Source organism: Hippopotamus amphibius, chromosome X (genome assembly GCF_030028045.1).
Source record: "Hippopotamus amphibius kiboko isolate mHipAmp2 chromosome X, mHipAmp2.hap2, whole genome shotgun sequence".
In the NCBI taxonomy this organism is placed as follows: domain Eukaryota; kingdom Metazoa; phylum Chordata; class Mammalia; order Artiodactyla; family Hippopotamidae; genus Hippopotamus; species Hippopotamus amphibius.
The window spans coordinates 4491597-4507245 of record NC_080203.1 but is presented as its reverse complement, the minus strand read 5'-3'; the positions used below and the strand labels follow the sequence as shown (position 1 = coordinate 4507245).

Sequence of the window (15649 nt, the reverse complement as noted above, 5' to 3'; positions counted from 1 at the left end):
AAATAAATTCTACAACCAGAGTGCAGATAATTTTTGACTCACCCTCATATATACGTACAATGGAATATTATCTAGCCTTAAAAAAAAGAAGGAAATCCTCCCATTTGTAACAACACTGATGAACTTAGAGAACATTATGCTAAATGAAATAAGCCAGAGAAAGACAAATACTGTACAATTTCATTTATATGTGGAATCTAAAATAGTCATACTCATAGAAACAGAGAACAGAATGGTGGTTGCCAGAAGCTGGAGTGAATGGGGAGGTATTCATGAAAGGGTACTAAGTTTCAGTTATACAAGATGAATGAGTCTTAGAGATCTACTGTACAGCAAGCTTTTCTAAAAAGGTCCAAGACCCCTCAAAATATGATAATCAGATCATAGGACCTCAGTCCCAGCCAGGTTTTGACCTGTTTTGATTCCTATGCAAAGACCAGACAGGAAGTAAAAGGCAATATAGGAAATCCCCTTCTTTGGGGATGAAAGATACAGATGGGAATACAGATGAGAAGGAGGTCCTTCTTAGCCATTCACGGGCGCACACACATACCCACACCCTCCTCAGTTATTGCCCTCATTTTACTGTTCACTATGTTTTGTAGCACCTTGGCTCTCTTGTCACCCCCCTCCCTTTGCTTCTCAACAGTTAGTTTTTATTCCACCACAGTAATAATTCAAAGTTTTATTACTTCCATAGACCTCTAACTGTTATTTGTACTTTTACCCTTTCCACTTATAGTACTGGGTTGGCCAAAAAGTTCGTTCGGGTTTTTCCAAACTATCTTACAAAAAACCCAAACAAACTTTTTGGCCAACCCAATATATTCTCTACACAATAGCCATCTAGTATTTCCTCATCTTATACAGAGTAAAAGCCAAAGTCCTTACCATGGCTTACAGGGTCTTACATGATCTTATCTTCTGTTCCTCTCTGGATTATCTCCTACTTTGCCCTCCTTTGCTTACTCTGTTCCAGCCACTCTGGCTTCTTTGCTGCTCTTTCAACATGCCAATCTCTCTTACATCATAGCCTTTACACTTGGTACGGTCTCGTACCTCTTTCAAGTCTTTGCTTAATTATCTTTTTTTCTTATTATCTTCTAAATGAGGCCTACCCCGACCTCCACTGAGTTTACTATCCACACTACAGTTAGTAAAGTTTACCATGCTCTTTCTTTTCCATAGCACCTAACTTATAACATGCCATATAATTTATTTTTTCTATTTATCATCATTTTTTCCTCTTTGCTGTAAAGCTATGGATTTTTGTCTTGGATTCTCTTTGACGTGTGCCAGGAGCATAGCACAGTACCCAGCACACTGTAGGTGTTCAATACATATCCACTGAATCAATTAACTAATGAATGATTTTTCTTTCCTAAAAGCATGTATTTCTATGGGGAGCTTGCAGAGAGGCAGTGTAGATTGGGCAGGATAGGGTACAGATATTCCTAGGGTTCCAGGCAAATAGCATCTTAATATGATTCCTTAATACCACAATATCTCAATCTATCCTGTTAAGTGGTCATCTAGCCTCTTTCCTAGAATTTCAGTTGTATCCCCTCATATATTTTATATATGATAAAGCAGAAGGGAAGAACATTTCTCAAATCACCCAACAAGTCTGGGATGGAGCTGACTAAAAGTTTGCTAATTGTTGTACTCAACAAATAATTTTTGATCATGTGCTATATGCCAGATATTATTCTAAGCAATATAAGTACATCAGCAAACATACCACGGTTGCTGCCCTCTTAAAGCTTACACTTGAGTAGTGGGAAGACAAAAAAGAAACAAGTAAAATAAGTAAACTATATAATGTATTTATTAAAAAGCAATATGCCTCAGGAAGAAAATTAAGATGTGAGTAGAAAGTATTGATGAGGGATTGCAATTTTCAATAGGGTGTTCAGGGAATATCTTACTGAGTAGGTGACATTTAAGCAATGACTCTGAAGGTAATGAGAGTGAGCCTTATGGACACCTGGAGAAAGACATTCAAAGTAGAGGGAGTGGCAAATGCAAAGGCCCTGAGGTAGAAATGTGCCCAATGTGTTCCAAAAATAGCAACTAGGCCACTGTGGCTGTAGTGGAGAGACGAAGAGGGAAGTTTAACAGAAGATTAGTTCAAAGAGGAAACTATGGGGAATGGGCTAGATAGTGTAAGGTGTAGAGAACAAACTAGTCATTACCAGTGGGGAGAGGGAATCGGGGAGGGGCAACACAGGGGTAGGGGATTAAGAAGTACAAAGTACTATTTTAAAATAAATAAGCTACAAGAATATATTGTTGAACACAGGAAATATAGCCAATATTTTATAATAACTATAAGTGGCGTATAACCTTTAAAAATTGTGAATCACTTGTACACCTGAAACCTATATAATATTGTACATCAATTATACCTCAATTAAAAAAAAAACACTCTTCAGGAGTGGCTGAGGTGTCAGGCAGGCTATTTCTATTATCTTGGAGTAAAGGGCAGGATCTGAGCTTAATGGTGAAATAGAAAAGATAGTAAAATCATTAATAGCCATTATCAGTAGAGGATGAGTCACTTGAAATATATCACTACCAAATATCCAAACCAAGCAATACATTAGTCATAGGAATCCCAGTTTTCTGCAAATGGCATTGTTTTTTTTTATGGCTGAGTAATATTCCATTATATATATGTACCACATCTTATTTTCTTATTAATTTTACTGGAGTATAGTTACTTTGCAATGTTGTGTTAGTTTCTGCTGTACAGCAAAGTGAATCAGCTATACATATACATATATCCCCCTTTTTTGGGATTTGCTTCCCATTTAGGTCACCACAGAGCATTAAGTAGAGTTCCCTGTGCTATATAGTAGGTTCTCATTAATTATCTATTTTATACATAGTAGTGTGCATATGTCAATCCCAATCTTCCAATTCATCCCATCCCCTCTTCCCCACTTGGTGTCCATAAGTTTGTTCTCTACGTCTGTGTCTCTATTTGTGCTTTGCAAATAAGTTCATCTGTTTCATTATTCTAGATTCCACATATAAGTGACATTATACAATATTTGTTTTTCACTTTCTAAATTACTTCACTCTGTATGACAGTCTCTAGGTCCATCCGCATCTCTGCAAATAGCACAATTTCATTCCTTTTTATGGCTGAGGAATATTCCATTGTATATACACACCACATCTTCTTTATTCATTCCTCTGTTGATGGACATTTAGGCTGCTTCCATGTCTTGGCTATTGTAAATAATGCTGCAATGAGCATTGGGATGTATGTATCTTTTGGAATTATGGTTTTCTCCAAGCATATGCCCAGGAGTGGGATTGCTGGGTCATATGGTAGTTCTATTTTTAGTTTTTTAAGGAACGTTCATACTGTTCTCCATAGTGGCTGCACCAATTTACATTCCCTCTAACAGTGCAGGAGGGTTCCCTTTGCAGCAACATGGATGGACCTAGAGATTGTCATACTGAGTGAAGTAAGTCAGACAGAGAAAGACAAATATCATATGATACTGCTTATATGTGGAATCTTAAAAAGAGGGTACAAATGAACTTATTTACAAAAGAGAAGTAGAATCACAAATGTAGAAAACAAACTTATGGTTACTGGGGGGAAGGAGGGGAGGGATAAATTAGGAGATTAGGATTGACATATACACACTACTAAATACATAATAGATAACTAATAAGGACCTGCTGTATAGCACAGGGAACTCTACTCAATACTCTGTAATGGCCTGTATGGGAAAAGCATCTTAAAAAAAAAAGAGTAGATATATGTATATGTATAACTGATTCACTTTGTTTTACACCTGAAACTAACACAACATTGTAAATCAAGTATACTTCAATAAAAATTTAAAAAAAGAAGAATCCCAGTTTTCTGCAGGTTTCCCATTAAATCCTAGAGCTATAGGCAAAAGGCTTCAGTATACTGGAAGCCCTTGGGCTTTATAATTGGAATACCACCAATTTACCACTGCATTGAGCCTTTATGTGGAGCACATCTAGGTTTTAACAATTACCTCAGATGTGTTGCTCCATCCTCATTTTCTGATATTCACACTTCCCCCCACTCTCCAGTCATCTTCAAATACTTGTGATTTCCCCAAAGCTCTCATGCTTTTGTGTCTTTGTACAAATTGTTGGGTTCATTTTTGTCCTTCCATGAATGCCCTTTGCTCTTTATATGTGGAACAAATTTCCTTCAAGTCCATGCTCAAATATTACCTCTTCCGCAATATTTTGTTTGTGCCCTTTAGGCATAGTGAGTTCTCCAGCTCACTTTGTACAAATATCTTGGTGCTTAATACTGTTGAAATAACTTCCTAGGCTCAAGATGGAGCCACTCCTGCCTGGGGTGCCACATCAAAATACAGAAACTTAGATAACTATCACATCACTATAAATGCTCTACTTGACAGAAACACAGTAAACTCAGTCTGTTTATGTGTCTGTCTTTTGCATAGAACTATGAGAAGAGTCTCTACATATTATTGTAATCCCATGCATAGTAGGATGATTGGCACATAGCATATAATCAATAAATGCGTCTTGATTCAGTAAATATTTCTGCAAGATAGGCAGAGCAGGTATTTTTACAGTCGTCACTCTGTCTAGGGGTAGTGAAACTGAGCAGGACCCTGTGGGGCCCTCCCAGGTACAAATCCTTTCCATGTCCACCGTTTCTCCATTGGGGAATTTGTGTTTTTTGAGCATGATCCACCAGTTCTCCTTGCATGGCAGTGCAATAAACCTTTCTCTGCTCCAAAGCCCAATGTTTCCATTTGTTGGGCCTCACTGGGCATCAGACACACTGACATTTGAAAACAGTAGCATCTAAAATAGTTAGGTTCTTTGGAACTAGAGGGATCCTTCAGCTGATCTGTAAATCCCCCTTATGTTAGAATGATCTCTTTAACAGACTCAATCTGCCTGGGGTTCAGCTTCTTGCCTTTGAGAATAAAGGGAATTCTTGTTATTTCAAGGCCCTGATTTCCTCTTGCAGCTGGCAAAAATGAAACAAATGTGAGAAGACGTCTTGGGAATATATTCTTCCTTCCCTCCCTCAAATACTAGGTCCCCTGTGATGCTTTCCCACATCTGAGCCCATGCCTCCAAGTTATAATGAAACCTATAATTTTTAGCTTACAGCACTTCATTGTTGGCTTTTTGTGAAACTTCCATTATGCCTTATAGTACAGTAAATTATGTGTCCTATCTTTCCTGCTAAGGTGTGAGCTCTTGGAGGGTATGGGTTGATATCACCACACAGAGTACACAGCATAATTTGTGATTAACTGAGGACTTGTAATATTCCTTGCTTCTCACCTCATTGTAAGCTTTCTCAGAGTCCAAAATGAGTCACTCTCTCTCTTCTATGCTCTTACTTCTATTCATTAGAGTGAGACACACTAAGTGTGGTTCTGTGAGTCAGTTGCTAGCTTAATGAATAAGGAACTACAGATGGAATCCCCTAGAGCATAAGCCATTACAAGAAAGGACTGTGTGAAACAAAGCTATCAATGCTTGGTTGATTTGATTACATTCAGTCCTATACAACTAACAATGCGACCCAAATGCCTTCCCTGGTTCCGGGCCATTTCAGAGGCAGTCTGTATAATGAGAACTCAAATGCAAGCTATTTGCATCTAAAGCAAGAAGAGAGGAGCTTTATTGTTAACATTTCTGTGTGTGTTGGTGGGGAAAGTCCAGGTATCCTGCACAATTTATCTTTCAAATAATTTGTCTTTGGAACATCCTAAGTACATGAGCAAAACTGACTGAATCAAACAATCAAATAATAAAGGAAGGCATGCAGGTCTGAATATGACAAGGCTCTCTTAATTGGTCAGAAAGTACCACTTTCTTCTTGATGATGCAAGCGTGGAGAAATGAGTGCTTATTTTCTTTAATTTTTACCAAAACATAGGTTACTATTAGTGTGTGGCCTAATATATAGAGGACACTTTGTGCAATGTATTTAATTTTATAAAATCCCATTGTGTCAAAGTTCTCAGTGACAGACCTGCATTTCCAACTGCAGCTTGTCATATCCACCTCAAACTCATTATGCTTAAAATTGATATCCCCTACATTTCCTTCTTAGAGGAAGTGGTGGGATGTAGTGGGGAAAAACAGTTTGCTTTAACATAAGAGTGACTTGAGATTCTGTACCAGCTCTGCCACTTATTAATGGTGTGACTTTGGTTCTACTGAAAGCTCAGTTTAGTACTACAAAAGTGGGGATATTAACACAAAAACCTCCACAGAGTGGTCATGTGGCAGGACATAAGTCAAGCAATTCACACGGCTTATCACATTTTCTCCCAGTGTGGACAAAGAATGTTGCTTGCCATATCAGTAAATAAGGAATGTTGCCAGCCATCGAGCCATCAGCCACTGCAGCCACCCCCTGTTGGTGTGTCTTGAGTGGAATTCAGGATGGAGAAAAACAGGATACTGGCCCTAGATAGTTAAGATGCATATCAAAGGAATAATTTGAATGAGCCCAGTCTCTTGCACCTTCCCATATACAGAAAAGCACTACAATCATTAACTTGAGATGTCTGGTTTTTGTGATTACAAGTAATCTTTTGATGTTCGGCTGCATGATTTTTTTCTAAAGCAAAACTCCTATATACCCTGCCTCCTCCCTTTCTTCTTTGGAATAGTTCCTCTGAGCCATCTGAGAGGCTGTTTCTGAGCTACAGTCCTCAGTGATGTCCTCGAATAAAACATAACTCGCAACTTTTAGCTTATGCATTTTTTTAGTCAACATTATGAGGCAGGTAGTGTTATGATTCACCCCATTTTACAGAGGAAGGTCCAGGAGTAGTCTTACTGCAGAATCTACCTTCTTAATCTGTCATGTTTGAACTATTATACATTTCTGGGTTCAGCAACTTGTGTTAATACAAATGATCTAATCATGTTGCTCACTTTAAAAAAAAATCAATAATGCATCCCTATAACTACTGGATAAATAATTCTGTATCACTTCCAGACTATTATCCCTCATTGGTCACGCAGAAATTTTTCCAAATAGGTATGCTATTTGTCTATATTTCCCACTACCCCTCTTTATTTATCACTGCCATTTTCCAAATGCTTATTTACTCCTCTACATTCAATGATAATGTTAACATTGATTATCATTTTTTCCAACCCTTAGTACTCCCATTATCCCAGGGGACTTCTTCACTTACAAGAAATACTCATACAACCCCCCACCAATCACCATCCTTAACCCCACCAATTTACAATCAGGCACAAAATACCATCAATTCTACCTTTTGAAATGTAATATAACCATGTCCTTTTTAAAAACCTTATTTAGTGGAAAAAGGAGTAGCTTGAACTCAGACAGATCTGCATTTGCCTAATAACTGTATCATCTTGGGCGAGTCGTTTATTTTTTTTTAAGCTTCACTTTCTGGATCAGCTCAATAGGGATAAAAATGCCTATATTAAATAGTTGTTTTAAGATTAGAGATATCTTACATACAGTGTCTGTCACATGGTAGGTGTTCAATACATAGTAGTTGTTATTAATATTATTATTAGAATTTTATAGCTCATATAACTAGGCACCTTACCTTCATCTTGCCTTCCTCCAGTCTACCTTTCACACTGTTCCCAGAGTGATCTATCTAAAATGCAAATCTGTTTGTATCATTCTCTTGCAAGAAACTCGTCAATGGATCCCTATCATTTTTATGCCAGCATAGCTCATAAGAACCTTTGTTTACCTCATGTCACTTCCCTGAACTTCACTCTGTGGTCCTGAAACCAAGCAGGACCCTGTGGGATCCTCCCGGGTACAAAAGCCCCTCCTGTCCCCTCTTTTTTGTTTGTAGGAAAAAGGCTCAGCCTCCCAGGCCTTCCCTGAGTTCCAAAGGGCAGATTCAGTTTCTAATTAGAAAAGTAAGGGAAATGCAGAAACAAAAGAGGAGCAGTCAAGAAACAATAGTGCAGCCTTGGGGCAGCATCCTGGTTCCTCCTCAAGGAATATATATAACAATATCTCTGAGCTCTTCTGTAGCAATTAAGGCCCCCACCCAAGTGGAGGATGGTAACTTCAGGCTGAGCACAAGAATCCTAGAGCCCCACCCTGTTACCTCACCACCAACCAATTAGAAAAAAGTCACACATCCCACAGCCCTCATCCCAAATTTTATAGAAACTTCTCCCCCAAAACCATCAGGGTGGGGGTGTTGGGATTTTTGAGAATGAGCCACCCATCCTCCTTACTTGATCCTGCAGTAAACCTTTCTCTGCTCCAAATTCCAATGGTTCAGTTTGTTTAGCCTCACTGTGCATTGGGCACACAAACATGCATTCAGTGACAGTCCAGTCACAATGAATGTTTTTTAGTTTCTTTAATGTATCATCACTACCTCCCCTGCTCATTCTTCTGGCTTTCATATCTGCTGTACTCTCTCTCTGGAATATTTCTTCCCTATCTTTTACTATAATTTACTTCTGCACATCTTTTAAGTGTCAGTTTAAAAGTGATTTCCTCTGGAATTCATTGTGGATGTTCCCCATAGACTCACTTCATTGTCCCTGCTAGATGCTCATATAGCATATGCTCATATAGCATATTTCACTCTGTGTTTCCCTGATCATAGCATGTACTCTATATTTTCATCATGGTTTAATTGTTTTCCCCACTAGAATGTAGTTATAAGAGAGCAGAAACCACATCTATTTTTGCCTACCACTTTATCCCTAGTGCCCAGAATACTGTTTGGGTCTCATTAAGCCCTCAAGAAATATTTTTGGAAGAATCAACAAATGAAAGTTCTAACAAGAGACATGAATTTGCTGATGCATGATGTCAATTCATAAATGCACACCTTTGTGTATGCTATTTTCCCTGCCTGGAAAAGCCTTCTATACCTCACCCTGTCCCTTGTCTGTTTTTTTCTTTTTTTGATAAATTTATTTATTTATTTATTTATTTTATTGGCTGTGTTGGGTGCATGGGCTTTCTTTAGTTGCAGTGAGTGGGGGCTACTCTTCATTGTGGTGCGCGGGCTCCTCATTGCCTTGGCTTCTTTTGTTGCAGAGCATGGGCTCTAGGCACATGGGCTTCAGTAGTTGCAGCACATGGGCTCAATAGTTGTGGCTCATGGGCTCTAAAGCACAGGCTCAATAGTTGTGGTGCACAGGCTTTGTTGCTCTGCGGCATGTGGGATCTTCCTGGAGCAGGGCTCGAACCCGTGTCCCCTGCATTGGCAGGAGGATTCTTAACCACTGCACCACCTAGGAAGCCCCCTTGTCTGTATAATAGTTACCTATATTTCCTTTAAGATTCAACATACAGGGGGCTTCCTGTCATTAAAAGCATGAACTGTGTCTTATTTATCTCTGTAGTTCAGCACATATCCCAAATCCTTAAACATAATAGCACTCATAAATATGTTGAATGAATGATTCAAGAGAATGAGATAAAATCTAACTAAATTCAGTACGTACTTTCAAATAATCAGTACCTCCTATTCAGTACCTCCTATTTAAATAATCAGTGGAACCTTTTATTGTATTATATATTATGCAACATTTATAGATAATGAGTATAAAGAACACAAAAATGAACATATTTACCCCATATCTTCATTAATAAATAAGATGTCATCAATAGAAATAAAGTTCCCTATATCCATGTCTTAAAAAATGGAAAATACCTCATAAATGTGTATATTCTCTTGAACTAGACTGCTCATCTTTTCCGTATTGTTCCAATTTTACTTTCTGTGCTGCTGAAACAAACAGCAGGTAATGAGCTTTGGCCTGCATTTTTATGGTTGTCCTGAGCTTCCAAGATGAAGCAAGGGAAGGCTTGATTCTAAACTGTCCTAGTTACATAGCCATGCAATGCTTGGTCAGATTTTTCTAAAAAGTTGTCCTTCTTTAATTTTCCTATGGAATCCAGATACTATTTCTGAGGGTCAAAATAATGATAGGAATGCTGTCAAATGACATTTCCTGAAAAATTCTGTGTTCTTCAGACCTTATCCAATTTGTGCTTTACATGTCTCTACAAGACAGGCAGCAGCTACATTAGTATCAAAATGAGAAAGCAGATAATTTGTGTCCTGCAAAAGGTCACTAGACAAATAAATTATGGGGTAATAAATAGAGTCAAGCTCTTATTTTAAGTTTTGAACCTAGGTTTCCCTCTGGACCCACCTTCCTGGGTCCACACTGAAGCATCTCCCGTGTAAGGGAACTAATAGCTTCATCATGCTTCTGAACTTATGTACCTCCTCTGTTATGTCCTTCAGAATAAGCACAAGGGCATCTGCATAGACTCCTATCTTATCAAACTCCACTTTCTTGTCCAATTCAGACTAGAATGAAGGGCCTAATAACAGCCATCTTCCCATTCATCCAACTCTATTTTCCAGTGACTAATGTTTTGGTCTGGTTCATCTTCTTCCCTCCTCAATCTACATCCTCTCTTCTTCATATTCCAACATTCCCATCCTCCAATCTCCTTTCTTCTCTCTTTTCTATTCCTCCTTCAAAACTTAAACCTATCCTCTATTCTCTTTTCCTTTTATTATTCAGTTTCGCCACTATCCTGTTCTCCTTATTCATTGTTTCTCCTCTATTATTCTCAATCTCTATGTGTTCATTTCCTTTTCTGCCCGTCACTCTTCCCTCTAGCTTCTCTTCCATTTTTTTACTGCCTTTTACCTATCCACATCTCATCATCATCTTTCCATCCCTCCAATCACCTCATTCCATACATCCTCTCTTCTGTTTATATCTGTTCCACTCCCCTGTTTCTACAATTGTGCACATTCTCATCTCCTCTTCAAATTCTTTTCTTTAAAGCACTTTATTACAAGTATATCTCTCTTCTATCTATTCCTCCACTTATGCTCTAGTCTCTTCAAATTCTCCTTCATACATTATAACCATTCATACTTCTACCCTGTTTTATCCTCCCCACCTCCTTTTCAACATTTATATCTAATTTCATGTCCTTTCATGCAGTGTGAGAAGAGGTATCCCTTTCCTTTACCAGTAAAACTTTCACTGTAGTTTGGATACCATCTCCTGACAGTTTTCTCTGGGAACCTGATATCAGAAAAAACCCTGTTTCTACTGTATTTTCAATCTTTGTCTTTCTACTAGCCCCTTCCAACTATCTCACAAATATGTGCCAGTCTCTCTATTCAAAAAAAAAAAAAACTACTTCCTTTACCCCTGGATACATCTATCATATAACCATCCCTTTCATTTTCAAGCAAGTTCTAAGAAAGTATTTTCTATGTTTACTATCTCCACTACCTCTATGCCAACTCCTAAGAACTCCTCATTGCACTAATCACTCCATTGAAACAGTGTATGTGAAGAACACCAATGTCTTTCATGTTACCAAACCTAGTACATACTTTCAATTCTCTATATTACTAGATATCTTTGTAACAGCCAACAATATTGTAAAGATATATAAGTAATAGTAAAGAGCATAAACTTGCAGCCAAACTGCCAGAGTATGAATGCTCAACCATTTGCTACCTAGGTGATCTTGGAAAATGTTCTTACTCACTCTGTGTCTCAGATTCTTCATCTGTAAAGTTGGAATAATAGTACCTATCTCATAGACTTGTTATAAAGATCATAAAAGTAGAATGATTATAAAAGTGCCTGGCACATTGTAAGTACTATATTGATGGTGACTACTGTACTTATTATGTTATTATTGTGTTATTATTATTGATCACTCTCATCTTTTTGAAACCCTTTACTCCTTTGATATATTAGCCAAAATGGGTTCGATCAATATTCAGTAACAATCCTAAAATTTCAGTGTCCTAAAACAACAAAGGTTTATTTTTCATTCACTCTATTTGTCTATCTCAGGTTGTGGTGAGGGATGTTCTCTTCTATGTTATCTTTAATAAGGGACACAGAATGATAGAGTCAAGAACACCTAGCATAATGCTACTCACTAAGGCCAGAGGAGAGAAACATGGAAAATCATGTACTGGCTCTTAAAAGTTTCCAATCCTTAACAGATACATACTACTATGTATAAAATAAACAACAAGACCTACTATAGAGCACAGGGAGCTATATTCAATATCCTGTAATAACCTATAATGTTAAAGAATCTGAAATATATATATAAACTGAATCAATTTGCTGTATACCTGAAACTAACACAACATTGTAAATCAACTATACTTTTTAAGAGAAGATAAATGAATTTTATGACCAGTGTTGCAAATTCATTCTGAGTAAAATGATACTTAATTTAAAGAATTAAAAAGAACAATATTCAAGTTCCTGAGTGATTGCTGTATTTCCAGAGGGTACTGATATGGAAACAGTTATAATAGGTTCCATTAACTGCAAAACTTTGCACAGAGATGAAAATAAAGAAATGTACATCTTAAATAAAAAATAAAGTTTCCAATCCTCCCTCAGAAATCACACATGTTATTTCCATTCACATTTGGTTAGACAAAGCAATTCATTTGTCTAAGGCTTTATGGAAATGAAATACTAACATATACCCAGAGGGAAGTGACCTGGAAATATTGGAAGTAGCAGTATTGACTACCACACTTAGCTTTCAAGATACTAAACACTAGTAGTTCTATTAACACCTTCCTTTCATTTCCTTCTTGGTCTCCTTCATAGGTTCCTTTTTCTTCCCTTCTGCTTTAATGATAGTGATGCTACATGACTGGAAGCTTGGCATGATTTTCCTCTCGCTCTACATACTTTCCTGAAGTGATCACATGCATTCACATGGTTGTACCACCACAATGACAATACCAAACTTTACATCTCTTGCTTGTGTCTCTCTCTTGATCTTATGACTTGAATATCCAACTGCTATTAGACTTCTGACCATGGATAATCTACAGTCTTCTTAAGTTTACCTGTCCAAAATTAACCTCACAAATTTATTCTATCTAAATTTTTCTTAAATCTCATATGATCTACCCCAGTTCATAACACCAGCATTTACCCATTTTACTTGGGTACCTTCTACCTTGACTCCTCCTCTTTGCTCTCATTCTGACATTGGCTGTTTTTACTGTCTATTTCCTCATTGTATCTCCCCTTCTCCATCTTAATCCACTGCTCTGAATTAGAAATTCACCACTCCTCATCTAGACTATTTAAGCTGTCTCCTAACCAGCTTTCCTATTTCCAGTCTTGTTCCCTTCAAATGCATTCTTTACATAGTAACTAGGGTGCCATACACAACGTTAAAAAAAAAAAAAACAACTGACCACCTCATTGTCTAGCTTATAATATACCATTCAATTTCCTGCAACTGCTCACTTGGTTTTCTCTGCCTGGAATGTCCTTCCTTTCTTCCCTCCACTTTCCACCTATAATTTTCTTGACTACATTCTACTCACCTAATAAAGCAAAAATGAATGCCAATACTAATAATTAGGAACTTAGGTGTTACCTCATCCAGGGACTCTTTGCTCAACTTGATCCAAAAGCATAAGTTAGATAACCCCTTTCTATTCTTTCATAATTACTGATAACTTTATCATTTCAGTTAATTTTTTGTGATTATCTATTAGCCTTTCCCCCCTATTATATTGTGGCTGTCGTAATGACAAAGACCATATCTTATTAATGTTTGCATAGCCAGAACCTAGTCCAGGGCCATGTATGTATTAGGAAGTCAGAACATGTTTGGTGGATGAATAAATGAATGAGTGAATTCACTCACTTCCATCCAAAATTCCCCTGCCTCCAGTGTCCTTGCCCCTACTTCTCTATGTCTTCTTTTCTTTCTTCCCATTTATTGCATACTTTTCTCCAATTTCTCCTTTTCCGTTTAGGATATTCTAATATCTAGGCTTTTTATTTTATTTCATTTCCTCCCTTATCTTCTCAAATTTCCTACCCTTTTTTTCTCTCCTCTCATAGACCCCTTTCCTCTATTTACTTCTCCTTGACTGATTCATCTGTGTGTGTGTGTGTGTGTGTGTGTGTGTGTGTGTGTATAAAATCTCTGGGAATAGGCCAATAAAATAAATATATATATATATTAATTTCATTGACCTCTTCTACACATTATTCTTTCTACTTCTGTTAACTTCCCTTTTTTCCATCATTCTCTCCTCTACTCTCTCAGCTCCTCCTCTTTAATTCAACTTTTCTCTTAACAATTTACTTGCTATCCATTTTTCCTTGGCCATCTTCTTGTCTCCCAAACTCTTTCATAAAAACATCAATAAATAGAAATTTAAAGTAATGAAGGACTAGCATATAGGCAAGTATACTTCACATATGTATGAATCATCACATATTTACCAGGCATGCATTATTTGAGTTTCATTATATATAATAACAAATGCACAAACTTAAAATAGCTACAGAACCTGCACTGAAAGATCATATTTTCCTGTTCAGTTAATGTTCACTCACTTAAAATTGACACTCATTAATGTAGGAGGCAGCTTCAGGAAGTAACAACTGACAACAGAGAAACTAGAAAAATCATAAAACAAGAACCAAAAAAGTTTTTTAGTATTGGGGCAAAGAATCTTACTGAACTCAAATGTATTCAAAGTTATTATTTTTAAAAGCAAAATTTACATACCTAAAAACTCTAATGATAATGAGTCATGAAAAACAAAATTGTGATGGTTTTTATGCTTTGGGAGTAGAAAAGTATGAAATATGTTATATATATAATATATATTCATATATATATTAAAAGATATATTCTTAAGTTGTTTGGAAATTCACTTATATCAAACTTCTCAACATTTCCAGGCAATGTTGCATAAAATATATGTTGCTGTAATTTTGTATTTACATATGTAACATTGTATGTTTCAGAAAATAGCTAACATTCTCTCACTTGATTTTTTAAAATTAATTAATTTATTTTATTGGCTGTGTTGGTTTTTTTTTTTTTTTTTTTTTTTGCTGTGCACGGGCTTTCTTTTGTTGCAGTGAGTGGGGGCTACTCTTCATTGTGGTGTGCGGGCTCCTCGTTGCTGTGGCTTCTCTTGTTGTGGAGCACAGGCTCTAGGCACCTGGGCTTCAGTTGTTGCAGCACATGGGCTCCAGTTGTTGCAGCACATGGGCTCAATAGTTGTGGTTCATGGGCTCTAAAGCACAGGCTCAATAGTTGTAGCGCACAGGCTTAGTTGCTCCGTGGCATGTGGGATCTTCCTGAAGCAGAGATCGAACCCGTGTCCCCTGCATTGGCAGGCAGATTCTTAACCACTGTGCCACCTAAGAAGCCCTCTCACTTGATTCTCACAATTCTACATCATATGGATAGTTTGTTGCTGTAGTTAAACCTAGGCTATTCTGACTGTCACAGTGTTCACGCCTGTGTATATGGTTGTAAGTCTGTATATTTAAATGCCCTTGACTATGTATATGCCTGTGTATTAGTCTACATGTGTCTCTGAGTATGCATAAACATTTATACATTGTGAATGTATATCTCTGTGTGTCTAAAAATGTTCATATGGCCAACTCTATTTTTTATTGAAATATAGTTGATTTGCAATACTGTGTAAATAATATATATACATATATATATTTCAGATTATTTTCCATTATAGGTTATTATAAGATATTGAATATACTTCTTTGTGCCATAACAGTACATCCTTGTTGTTTATCT

General features: G+C 37.1%; 1 protein-coding gene across 1 annotated transcript in view; it reads right to left on the bottom strand.

The window, feature by feature from the left end:
* GABRA3 (gamma-aminobutyric acid type A receptor subunit alpha3) overlaps positions 1–15649 on the bottom strand; it is a 254392-nt gene that overhangs the window by 64878 nt on the left and 173865 nt on the right. The window lies entirely within an intron of this gene.